The sequence below is a fragment of the Hyla sarda genome, chromosome 6 (assembly GCF_029499605.1).
Source record: "Hyla sarda isolate aHylSar1 chromosome 6, aHylSar1.hap1, whole genome shotgun sequence".
In the NCBI taxonomy this organism is placed as follows: Eukaryota; Metazoa; Chordata; class Amphibia; order Anura; family Hylidae; genus Hyla; species Hyla sarda.
In genome coordinates, this window is record NC_079194.1 from 1,089,286 (window position 1) to 1,101,711 (window position 12,426).

Consider the following 12,426-nt stretch of genomic DNA (forward strand, 5'->3'; position numbering starts at 1 on the left):
TTGGCGGTGTACGAGTGGCTGAAGTGCATGCACAGTTTCCTGGTCATTGTCAGGACATCTTGCAAATGGGGTGAAGACTTGATGAACTTCTTGACAACCAGATTCAACACGTGTGCCATGCAGGGCGAATGGTTCACACTTCCTTGTCGCAGCGCGGCCACAATGTTCTTCCCATTGTCGGTCACCATGGTTCCCATTTCCAGATTTCGTGGAGTAAGCCATACTCGGATTTCTTCCCTAATGAACTTTAGCAGTTCCTCCCCTGTGTGACTCCATTCGCCAAGGCAAACCATGTGAAGGACGGCTTGACACCGCTGTGCCCTACACACGTGGTACGATGAAGGGCCACCGAGATTTGGACGTGCAGTGGAGGCCGAGGACACGGAGGAGGAGGAGTCGCACACTGTAACAGAACCAACTGCCTGTGAGCGAGAGCATGGAGGAGGAAGCAGTGTGACCTGTCCAAGTTGCTGCTGTGGCTGTGCAGGAACAACATTTACCCAGTGGGCCGTAAAAGACAAGTATTGTCCCTTCCCATAGTTACAGCTCCACACGTCGGCGCTGCCATGCACTTTTGAACACACCGACAGGCTCAAGGACTGGCCCACCTTCTCTTGTACAAACTTATGCACGGCTGATACTGCCTTCTTCACAAAGAAATGACGGCTTGGGACTCTCCACCTCGGCTCGGCACAAGCCATCAATTCCCTGAAAGCTACAGAGTCCACCAGTTGGAAAGGGAGGGACTGCAACACCAGCAACTTGGACAGGAGCACATTCAATTTTGCACCGTAGGATGAGTGGGCGCATACTGTTGTCTCTTGGACATGGCTTCGCCGATCGATTGTTGGCGGAATGGCTGACTACGAGCGGAAGAAGCAGGAGCGCAAGAAGGAGGGTTTGACACAATGCTCCCTTTGGCTTAGGTGGTGGAGCCTTGGCTGGATGACGGAGGGAGCGGATGGCCACTGGGTGATGCGGCAGGCTGGACCACTACCTCGGAGCCACGGTTATCCCAGGCCGCTTTATGGGGGCAAATCATGTGTTGACGCAGGGCCGTGGTGCCGAGATTGGGATCCTGGCCACGCTTCACTTTCTGCCCACAGATTTTGCATGTGACTACGCTAAGGTCCTCCGGATTCTTTATGAAGAACAACCACACCGCAGAGTAGCTGATTTTCTCACCCGCAGTCCGCACTATTTCACTGCTATTGGCGCCGTCTCCAGGAACCCCTGTTCCACTACCTCCCTGAATGGTAGCTTGCCGCGAAGCAGGTGGTCTTCCCCTGGCACGTTAGGCTCCTGAATTTCCACTACTGCCACCACCACGCTGATTGCCAACCGTGCTACCGCCTTGCTTCCTCATAGACAAAGAGCAAATCTCTTCTCCTGATGATGATGAAGCCCCGGCTTCTGCACCCGGCTCCCAATTGCGATTGGCTTCATCATCATCAAAAGATGTGTGCACGTCACTGATGTCCTCCTCGTGTTCCACAACAGTGTCTGCCTCAGGACTCTGAACAATTGAAACACCGCCTCCCACGTCACTCTCCGCATCACTACTTGCCCGCCTTGCGGAGCAAGGGACGCATGTCTCCTCCCCTTCTTGGCTGCCCATTAGATGCTGACTGTCCTCTATTACATCGTCCTCGCTAAATAGTGGAGCTGAACCCAAAGCATAAGATACTTCTTTGGGGGTGGGAACAGCATAGGACAAAGGCAATGGGATTACAGGGACTGCTCCCGGGCCATGCCAACTGAGGGTTGTGTCTGAGGAGCCCCCCGACTCTTGACTGGGGTTGTCAGATGTCGCTTGTGATGATGGGGATGAGTGTGCAAACCAATTGACGAGGAGAGATGGGTCGACGACACGACCGCTGGGTGTTAACGGGAGCTCAGGCTTATTGCTGCGATTCCTGCTGCCTCTCGCCCCAAGTCTGCTGCCAACTCTGCCTGACGTATGTAGGCCTCTGCCCCTTCTCTGTGCACGTCCTGGCACTTCCCTGCCTGACATACTTAGTGCATTTATGAGGGTATAGAACAGCAGCAGGCGATTACTTACGGCTGTCCTTAAAGTATATAGGCCCTAGACAGAAATACAGGTACTAAATAGTACACTCCTTTGTTGTATGTACGCCCTTTGCAATGATGAGCGCACTGGTATGCATATTTCTACGCAGAAAAAACACTTTTAAAAAAAAATAAATACACCAGCCGGTGTATACTAATGTGTGGAATAGCACTGAATTTAGCACAGAGACAGAATAACAGGTAGTAAATAGTACACTCCTTTGTTGTATGTAGGCCCTTTGCAATGATGAGCGCACTGTTAAGGGTATTTGTACGCAGGAAAAACTTTTTTTTTCTTTAATACATCGGCAGGTATATAACGTGTGGTATAACACTTAATTTAGCACAGAGACAGAAAAAAAGGTGGTATATGGTACGATATTTGGTTGTATTTAGGCCCATTGCAATGATAAGGCCACTGAAAAAGCATATTTTTACACAGGAAAACCTTTTTTTTCTTTAATACACCGGCAGGTATATAACATGTGGTATAACACTGAATTTAGCACAGAGACAGAGTAACAGGTGAAAAATGGTAAAAAGGCACTAAAGTCCTCACTAATATGACTTATTTCTGAACAGCAGCAGGACCCAACAGTGCAGCACCAAAAAAAAAAATCCAGGGATTAACCCCTAAATTGCACTCTGTCACACAATTCTGAGCAGCAGAAGATTTGTGGAGCAAATAAAAAAAAACTCAATTGGGCTGAAAAATGAGGAGATAAGATGGTGGATAAAGTTGAGGCAGCTTGGAGATGTGTATGAGGCAGCTGACAGCTATCTGCCCCTCTCTGCTGCAATGCTCAATAACGGGAATAGGAGGTTTAGCAATCAATGATCCTTCTCAGAGTAACAGCACAGCACTCTGCACTCCTGCCTTTCCCTAATGCTGATGTGACTAGCAGTTACAGTGTAACGCTGTGGTATGAGCTATTCACACACACACAGTCCCGTCCTCTCCAGTAGTGTACCGTTTTCTTTCTATTAAAGTCCTAAGGGCCTAGATACTGTGAAAGGCCAGCCATAAGTACACACCTGCTGGTGTTGTAGACATATACTGTTTTAAGCGTAGTGAAGCGTATTGTACTCCCTTCATATATGCACTAAGTATGTCAGGCAGAGAAGTGCCAGGATGTGCACTGAAGAGTGGCAGAGGCCTAAATTCATAAGGCAAAGGTCGCAGCAGGAGTCGCAGTTAGAGGCCTGAGCTCCCGGCATCAGCCAGCGGTCGTGTCTCCACCAGCAACCCATCTACCGTCATCAATTGGTTAACATGGTCATCCACTTCATCACAAGTGACATCTGACACCCCCAGTCAACAGTCGGTGGGTTCCTCAGACACATCCCTCAGTTGGCATGGCCCGGGAGCAGTCCCTGTCCTCCCATTGCCTTTGTCCTATGCTGTTCCCTCTCCTGCAGAAGTATCTTATGCTGTGGGTTCAGCTCCACTATTCCCTAAGGATGATCTAATAGAGGACAGTCAGCAACTACTGGACAGCCAAGAAGTGGAGGAGAATTGGGAGGCGGTGTTGCCAGGGTTCAGGCTCCTGAAGCAGACACTGTTGTGGAACCTGAGGAGGACATTAGTGACGCGCAGACACTTGATGATGATGATGATGAAGCCAGATCGCAGTTGGGAGCCGGGTGCAGAAGGGGCTTCATCATCATCAGGAGAAGAGAGTTGCAGGTTGCCCGTGAGGCAGCAGCTGAGCCATCAAGGCGGTAGCACGGTTGGCAGTCAGCATGGTGGTAGAAGTGGAAATTCTGGAGCCAAATGTGCGCCGGGGAGACCACCTGCTTCACAGCAGCCTACCTTTCCGGGAGGTAGTGGAGCAGGGGTTCCTGGAGACGGTGGCAGTAGCAGACAAATTAGTGCAGACTGTTGGTGGGAAAATCAGCTACTCGTTGGTGTGTCAGTTTTTCATCAGGCATCTGGAGGAGGTTCAAATAGCCACATGCAAGGTGTGTCGGCAGAAGGTGAAGCGTGGCCAGGGTCCCAATGTCGGCACCACGGCCCTGCGTCAACACATGCTTCACCACCATAAAGCGGCCTGGGAGAACCGTGGCTCCGATATAGTGGTCCAGCCTGATGCATCACCCAGTGGCCATCTGCTCCCTCCTTCATCCAGCCAAGGCTCCACCACCTCAGCCGAAGGGAGCTGTGTGTCATACCCTCCTTCTGTCACTCCAGATGCTCTGGCTCCTCCAACTTTTAGTCAGTCATTCCACCAATAATCCATCGGCGAAGCCATGTCCAAGAGACAACAGCATGCTCCCACTCGTCCAATGGCGCAGAAGCTGAATGTGCTCCTGTCCAATTTGCTGGTGCTGCAGTCCCTCCCTTTTCAAGTGGTGGACTCTGCACATTTCAGAGAACTGATAGCTTGTGCCAAGCCGAGGTGGAGAGTCCCTAGCCATTATTTCTTTTTGAAGAAGGCAGTACCAGCCCTGCACAATTTTGTGGAAAAGGAGGTGGGCCAGTCCTTGAGCCTGTCGGTGTGTACCAAAGTGCACGGCAACGCCGACGTCTGGAGCTGTAACTACGGTCAGGGACAATACATGTCCTTTACGTGGTTCCTGCACAGCCACAACACCAACTTGGACAGGTCATGTCGCTTCCTCCTCCTCGCTGTCAGCCTGTTGGTCCTGTGACAGTGTGCAACTCTGCTTCCTCATCCTCCACCGTGTCCTCGGCCTCCACTGCCCAGACAAGTCTCAGTGCCCCTCCAGCATACCATGTGTGCAGGGCACGGCGGTGTCACGCTGTTCTTCACATGGTTTGCCTTGGCGAAAAGAGTCACACAGGGGAGGAACTGCTAAAAGTAATTTTTAAAGAAATCAGAGCATGGCTTACTCCACGAAAACTGGAAATGGGAACCATGGTGATTGACAACGGGAACAACATCTTGTCTGCGCTGCGACAAGGAAGCCTGAGACATGCGCCCTGCATGGCACACGTGTTCAATATGGTTGTGAAGCGTTTACTGAAGTGTTCACCCCATTTGCAAGACATCCTAACAATGGGAAGGAAACTTTACATGCACTTCAGCCACTCGTACACCGCAAAACACACCCTCCTTGAGCTGCAGCATCAGAACGGTATCCCACAACATAGTCTGATTTGTGACGTTACCACAAGTTGGAATTCCACCCTCCATATGTTAGAGAAAGAAAAGACAGAGAAAATCCATCACTGTTTTCTTGATGATCCAAGCGGATAGGAGTACTCCCCTGTGTAACTTCAATGTGAACCATGGGCAGCTCATACGTGACACCTGCCGTTTGCTCAGGCCCTTTGAGGAAGCCACATTGTTAGTCAGTCACCAGGATTACGGAATTAACGACGTCATTCCACTGCTTCATCTTCTATAACGTTTGGTAAATGATGGCTGGTCAGGGCAATGGAGACTTGGCGCCTACATCTCATGGCGGGGGCTGAACTGGAGGTGGAGGGGCACAGTGGAGCACAGTTTAGGTTTTGCGAGATGAGCGGTTTTTCTAGTCATCTGACAGGAGAGGAGGAGCAGGAGCAGCCAGTGGAGCTCGAGGGTTATGAGAAAAGCGAGACACACCATGGCAGTATGCAGTGGAGATGGAGGCAGGGAGTCCTTCCGAGTCACTTGCACAAATGACACGATGCATGCTCACTTGCATGCTCACCGAATTGTTTCCATACGGCAATGGGATGACTGTTGGCTCTCCACCTTATTGGACCCTCACTACCGCCACAAAATAGGGGCCTTTTTTACACCCACTGAGAGGGAGGACAAACTGATCTACTACACAGATATCCTACGTAGTCAGTTGGCCGATGCCTATCTGCGCCATGGTCCATCCTCTCGCAGGTCTGACTCGGGGGGGCCCTCTGCACTCACCTTCCACTGCCATGGCTGCTGGGGAGGGGAGGGGTGGCAGGAGCAGTACCAGCTCAATCAGCAGCAGCCTGAGTCTACTGTCGCTGATGAGTAGCTTCCTTCAGCCGCATAGTGAAGCAACTCATCAGCAGCAGGTAGACATGGAACAGGACCTGAACCAGCAGGTGGTGGCATACCTTGACATGGCCATGCCGACAACCATTGAAGATCCACTGGACTTCTGGGCAGCCAAACTCGATTTGTGGCCGCAACTAGCAGAGTTTGCCCTGGAAAATCTGTCCTGCCTGGCCAGTAATGTGCCATCAGAGCGGGTGTTTAGTGCGGCGGGGGCCATAGTCACCCCAAGGAGAACTTGTCTGTCCACGAAAAAGGTGGAGAGACTGACCTTCGTGAAGATGAATCAGGGATGGATCAGCCAGGATTTCCACCCACCAATGTATGATGCATTAGAGTAGATTGACCATGGTGCTACACCAACACTTCACAATTATGGATAGTGCCAAACAGATTTAAGGCGCTGCTCCCCAGTTATAAACATTCCTCCGCATCAGACCACAAGTAAGTATTGAGGATATGCATTACGTAAAACTTAACTTTTAATAATAAGCTTAGGATAAAATATATGGACCCAAAGTGTTGTTTTAAATCAAACAAAAGGAAAGGTGCAAAAAACACCATGTGCCCCCTACACCACCAAGTATTGATGTGATGCAAAGACCTCTAAAAGGTGGAAGGGAACAATGTATGGTCCATTGTAACCGGTGGGGGTAAAAACTTCCCCTATAAGGCCCTACTCTCGTATTATTAATTCCCTTCTTGGCAAGGGCGGCCACACACAGGAACCTCTCCCTAATTCCACCTACAAACACTGCCATTTCCCAGGGGTTTTAGGTGGAAATAGGGAGAGGTTCCTGTGCGGGGCCGATTTTTTAGGTTGAGTAACACTTGCCAAGAAGGGAATTAATAATATGAGAGTAGGGCCTTACAGGGGAAGTTTTTACCCCACCGGTTACAATGGACCATACGTTGTTGCCTTCCCCCTTTTAGAGGTCTTTGCATCACATCAATTCTTGGTGGTGTAGGGGGCACATGGTGTTTTTTGCACACATTTCCTTTAGTTTGATATAAAACAACACTTTGGGTCCATATATTTTATCCTAAGAATATTATTTAAAGTTAAGTTTTACATAATGCATATCCTCAATACTTAGTTGTGCACACTTACACTTTTACAAAAGAGACCATTTTCTTTTGCCTACCTGCCTCAGCTACTATTCTGATCCTGCCACCCACCTGATGTCACCCGCCTGATGCCAAGTTCTCCTTTTTTCACCCACCTTCTTCACCGGATACTGGTATTTCCACCAACCGCACCACTCTGTTACCGGGTCACTTTCAGGACTCCTGATGCTGCTGCTGCTGCCACCTCAGGCTGTCTAATTCAGCCACTATATGTTCTCCTCATGCTGATGCCAGCTCCAAGCTGTCTCATACTGCCACTATATGTTCTCCTCATGCTGCTGCCTCCTCCAGGCTGTGTCATTCAGCCACTATATGTTATCCTCATGCTGCTGCCCCCTCCAGGCTGTGTCATTCAGCCACTATATGGTCTCCTCATGCTGCCGCCACCTCCACGCTTTGTCATTCAGACACTATATGGTCTCCTCATGCTGCTGCCACCTCCAGGCTGTGTCATTCAGCCACCATATGTTCTTCTCATGAAGCCGCAAACTCCAGGCTGTGTCATTCAGCCACTATATTCTGCCGCCCCCTCCAGGCTGTGTCAATCAGCCACTCTATGATCTCCTCATGCTGCCGCTAACTCCTGGCTGTGCCATTCAGACACTATATGTTCTACTCATGCTGCTGCCAACTCCAGGCTGTGTCATTGAGCCACTACTGTATATGTTTTCCTCATGCTGCCAACACCTCCACGCTGTGTCATTCAGCCACTATATGTTCTCCTCATGCTGCCGCCACCTCCACGCTTTGTCATTCAGACACTATATGGTCTCCTCATGCTGCTGCCACCTCCAGGCTGTGTCATTCAGCCACCATATGTTCTCCTCATGCTGACGCAAACTCCAGGCTGTGTCATTCAGCATCTATATTCTGCTGCCACCTCCAGGCTGTGTCAATCAGCAACTCTATGATCTCCTCATGCTGCCGCTAACTCCAGGCTGTGCCATTCAGACACTATATGTTCTACTCATGCTGCTGCCAACTTTAGGCTGTGTCATTGAGCCACTACTGTATATGTTTTCCTCATGCTGCCAACACCTCCACGCTGTGTCATTCAGCCACTATATGTTCTCCTCATGCTGCCGCCACCTCCACCTTGTGTCATTCAGACACTATATGGTCTCCTCATGCTTCCACCACCTCCAGCCTGTGTCATTCAGCCACTATATGTTTTATGCATGCTGCCACAAACTCCAGGCTGTGTTATTCAGCCACTATATGATCTCCTCATGCTGCCATCAACTCCAGGCTGTGCCATTCAGCCACCATATGTTCCCTTGATGCTGCTGCCACCTCCAGGCTTTGTCATTCAGCCACTATATGGTCTCCTCATGCTGCCCCCACCTCCAACCTGTGTCATTCAGCATTTATATGGTCTCCTCATGCTTCCGCCACCTCCAGCCTGTGTCATTAAGCCACTATATGTTCTCCTCATGCTGCCACAAACTCCAGGCTGTGTCATTCAGCCACTATATTCTGCCGCCACCTCCAGGCTGTGTCATTCAGCCACTCTATGATCTCCTCATGCTGCTGCCAACTCCAGGCTGTGTCATTCAGCCACTATATGGTCTCCTCATGCTGCCAACATCTCCACACTGTGTCATTCAACCACTATATGGTCTCCTCATGCTGATGCCACCTCCAGGCTCTGTCATTGTGCAGCTCTGCGGCAGTGATTCTAATAGTGATGCTTATAATCTGCATGTTATTCTGAATAACAGTATTATTTTACTACCCCAGCACATTCCTATAGGGACATTTATCAATGTTTGCTTATGTATCTTTTTTTTAGTAATTTTTTCCTTATTTATTTTTTTTGTGCTTATGTGTGACTTATTTATCAACTGGTTTCAGCCTGTTGATAATTTTCTTTCACCTAAGCAATTTTTCCTTTTTTACTTTTGTAGTAGCTTTTTCTGCACCATGTTTGAGCTGGAGTAAATTTAGTCAATTTTTAACCCTGTTTTTATTTGTGCAGTTGCGACTGTCACAGTTAATAAATACCTGACTACCCGTAGTCCATTTTAAAATTATTACTACGTACTTAATTTTTGGAAAACTTGCTTTTCTCGCTTTCCAGTCAAAATGTCGTACGAAAAATCGCGTAGCCGCAGTTGCGACAATTTTGCGACAATTATAGTAAAGAAAACCTGACTAAACCCGTTGATAAATGTCCATACATATGTGTGTTAGAACCCAGCAAAGTGTTCTATACCCCTATTGAGGCTGTCTGTAGGTCAGAAATAGTCATTTTTAATAGTGATTCGCTGCAAATAAATTCGGACGAAACTAATTTTGGGGGGAAATTACCATATCGGCCAAATCAGATTTTTTAAAAATGTGCTCATCTCTAGTAGTAATCTTTTATTTTTGTATGACATGGCGCAGGCGATGTGATAAATCTGGTGCTGATCACGTTTCTTAGATCAGTACTCCACTCTGTATGGTGTTTTCATTCAACTTTTTTACTTGTGCATCAATTAGGCGACTTTTAATAACGCTGTCCACGGTTAGTTTGTAAGATCTTTTTTATTTGTGTCATTAGTGCCCTATTTGGTGGGTTGGGCCAAAGTATGTGACTATTTAAAAAGGATGCAGTTTCATAAATCCCTGATCACTGCAAAAATTCTACCAAAAACACGTCTACCACTGCAACAGTCCAAAACACAGGTTAATGAAAAGTCGCGGGAAAAGTCCCAAAAAACCCATAGCACCAAAATATAGCGGCAAATTTACCCAAGAAATCCAGGGTAAAATGCTTTATAAATACCCCCATAGATCCCACTAGGACAGTGATGGAATTGTTCTGCAGGAATATGACCCAAGTGGACAGGATCACTTCACCGCACATTAGATGGTCCTGACCTGTTCTGAACAGCCCCGTTCTCTATCATCTCAGAGAACTGTCTGTAATGTACCTGGAGCTGATCCCTGACTATATGACCATTATGTCCGGCTGACAGCCGCCGTCTATCCTATGGGAGACAGATTACATGGAGGAAAGAGCTCATAATGATAAGAAACGCCCTACTGTCCAAACGTCCATCTAGAGGAGTCTGGAGGAGGACAGAGGGGTCTGGAGGAGGAGGATAGAGAAGTCTGGTGGAGGAGGACAGAGGGGTCTGGAGGAGGAGGATAGAGAAGTCTGGTGGAGGAGGACAGAGGGGTCTGGAGGAGGACAGAGGGGTCTGGAGGAGGGCAGAGGGGTCTGGAGGAGGACAGGGGACAGATGAGTCTGGAGGAGGAGGAGGACAGAGGAGTCTGGAGGAGGATGAGGACAGAGGAGTCTAGTGGAGGAGGACAGAGGATTCTGGAGGAGGAGGAGGACAGAGGAGTCTGGAGGAGAAGCAGGACAGAGGAGTCTAGTGGAGGAGGACAGAGGAGTCTGGAGGAGGAGGAGGACAGAGGAGTCTGGAGGAGGACAGAGGGGTCTGGAGGAGGAGGACAGAAGAGTCTGGAGCTGGACAGAGGAGTGTGGAGGAGGATGACAGAGGGGTCTGGAGGAGGACAGGGGACAGATGAGTCTGGAGGAGGAGAAGGACAGAGCAGTCTGGAGGAGGAGGACAGAGGAGTCTGGAGGAGGAGGAGGACAGAGGAGTCTAGTGGAGGAGGACAGAGGAGTCTGGAGGAGGAGGACAGAGAAGTCTGGTGGAGGAGGACAGAGGAGTCTGGGGGAGAACAGAGGACAGAGGAGTCTGGAGGAGGAGGAGGACAGATGAGTCTGGAGGAGGAGGACAGAGAAGTCTGGTGGAGGAGGACAGAGGAGTCTGGGGGAGAACAGAGGACAGAGGAGTCTGGAGGAGGAGGAGGACAGATGAGTCTGGAGGAGGAGGAGGACAGAGGAGTCTGGAGGAGGAGGACAGAGGGGTCTGGTAGAGGACAGAGGGGTCTGGAGGACTGAAGCGTTTCTGGCAGAGGCTTATTCCTCTCTCCCCAATACATGAATGTGGGGATCAGATAATTAGCTGTTTACATAACATGTTTTCCTAATGGTTTTCTGAAATATTTTGTTCACAAATGCTGGGACTGATAGTCTATGTGGGGAGAGCGTCCCATCCATCCTCCACACTCCACCCTCCACCCTCCACCCTCCATCCTCCACCCTCCATCACTCCATCACTCCATCCCTCCATCACTCCATCCTCCACCCTCCACACTCCACACTCCACCCTCCATCCGCCACACTCCACCCTCCATCCCTCCACACTCCACACTCCACCCTCCATCCCTCCACACTCCACACTCCACCCTCCATCCCTCCACACTCCACACTCCACCCTCCATCCCTCCACCCTCCATCCCTCCATCCCTCCACTCTCCATCCCTCCACACTCCACCCTCCATCCCTCCACACTCCACCCTCCATCTCTCCACACTCCACCCTCCATCCCTCCATCCCTCCACACTCCACCCTCCACCCCTCCACACTCCACCCTCCATCCCTTCACCCTCCATCCCTCCACACTCCACCCTCCATCCCTTCACCCTTCATCCCTCCACCCTCCACCCTCCATCCCTCCACACTCCACCCTCCATCCCTCCATCCCTCCACCCTCCATCCTCCACCCTCCATCCTCCACCCTCCATCCCTCCACACTCCACCCTCCATCCTCCACCCCTCCACCCTCCATACTCCACCCTCCAGACTCCACCCTCCATCCTCCACCCTCCATCCCTCCACCCTCCATCCTCCACCCTCCATCCTCCACACCCCATCCCTCCACCCTCCATCCTCCACACTCCACCCTCCATCCCTCCACCCTCCATCCCTCCACCCTCCACCCTCCATCCTCCACACTCCACCCTCGATCCCTCCACACTCCACCCTCCATCCCTCTATCCCTCCAACCTCCATCCTCCACCCTACATCCCTCCACACTCCACCCTCCATCCCTCCACACTCCATCACTCCATCCCTCCACCCTCCACTCTCCATCACTCCATCCCTCCACCCTCCATCCCTCCACCCTCCATCACTCCATCCTCCACCCTCCATCCTCCATCCTCAATCCCTCTACCCTCCACTCTCCATCCCTCCACCCACCAACCTCCATCCCTCCACCCCTCCACCCTCCATCCCTCCATCCCTCCACCCTCCATCACTCCATCCTCCACCCTCCATCCCTTCACTCTCCATCCTCCATCCTCAATCCCTCCACCCTCCAATCTCCATCCTCCGTCCCTCCACCCACCAACCTCCATCCCTCCACCCTCCATCCCTCCACCCTCCATCCCTCCA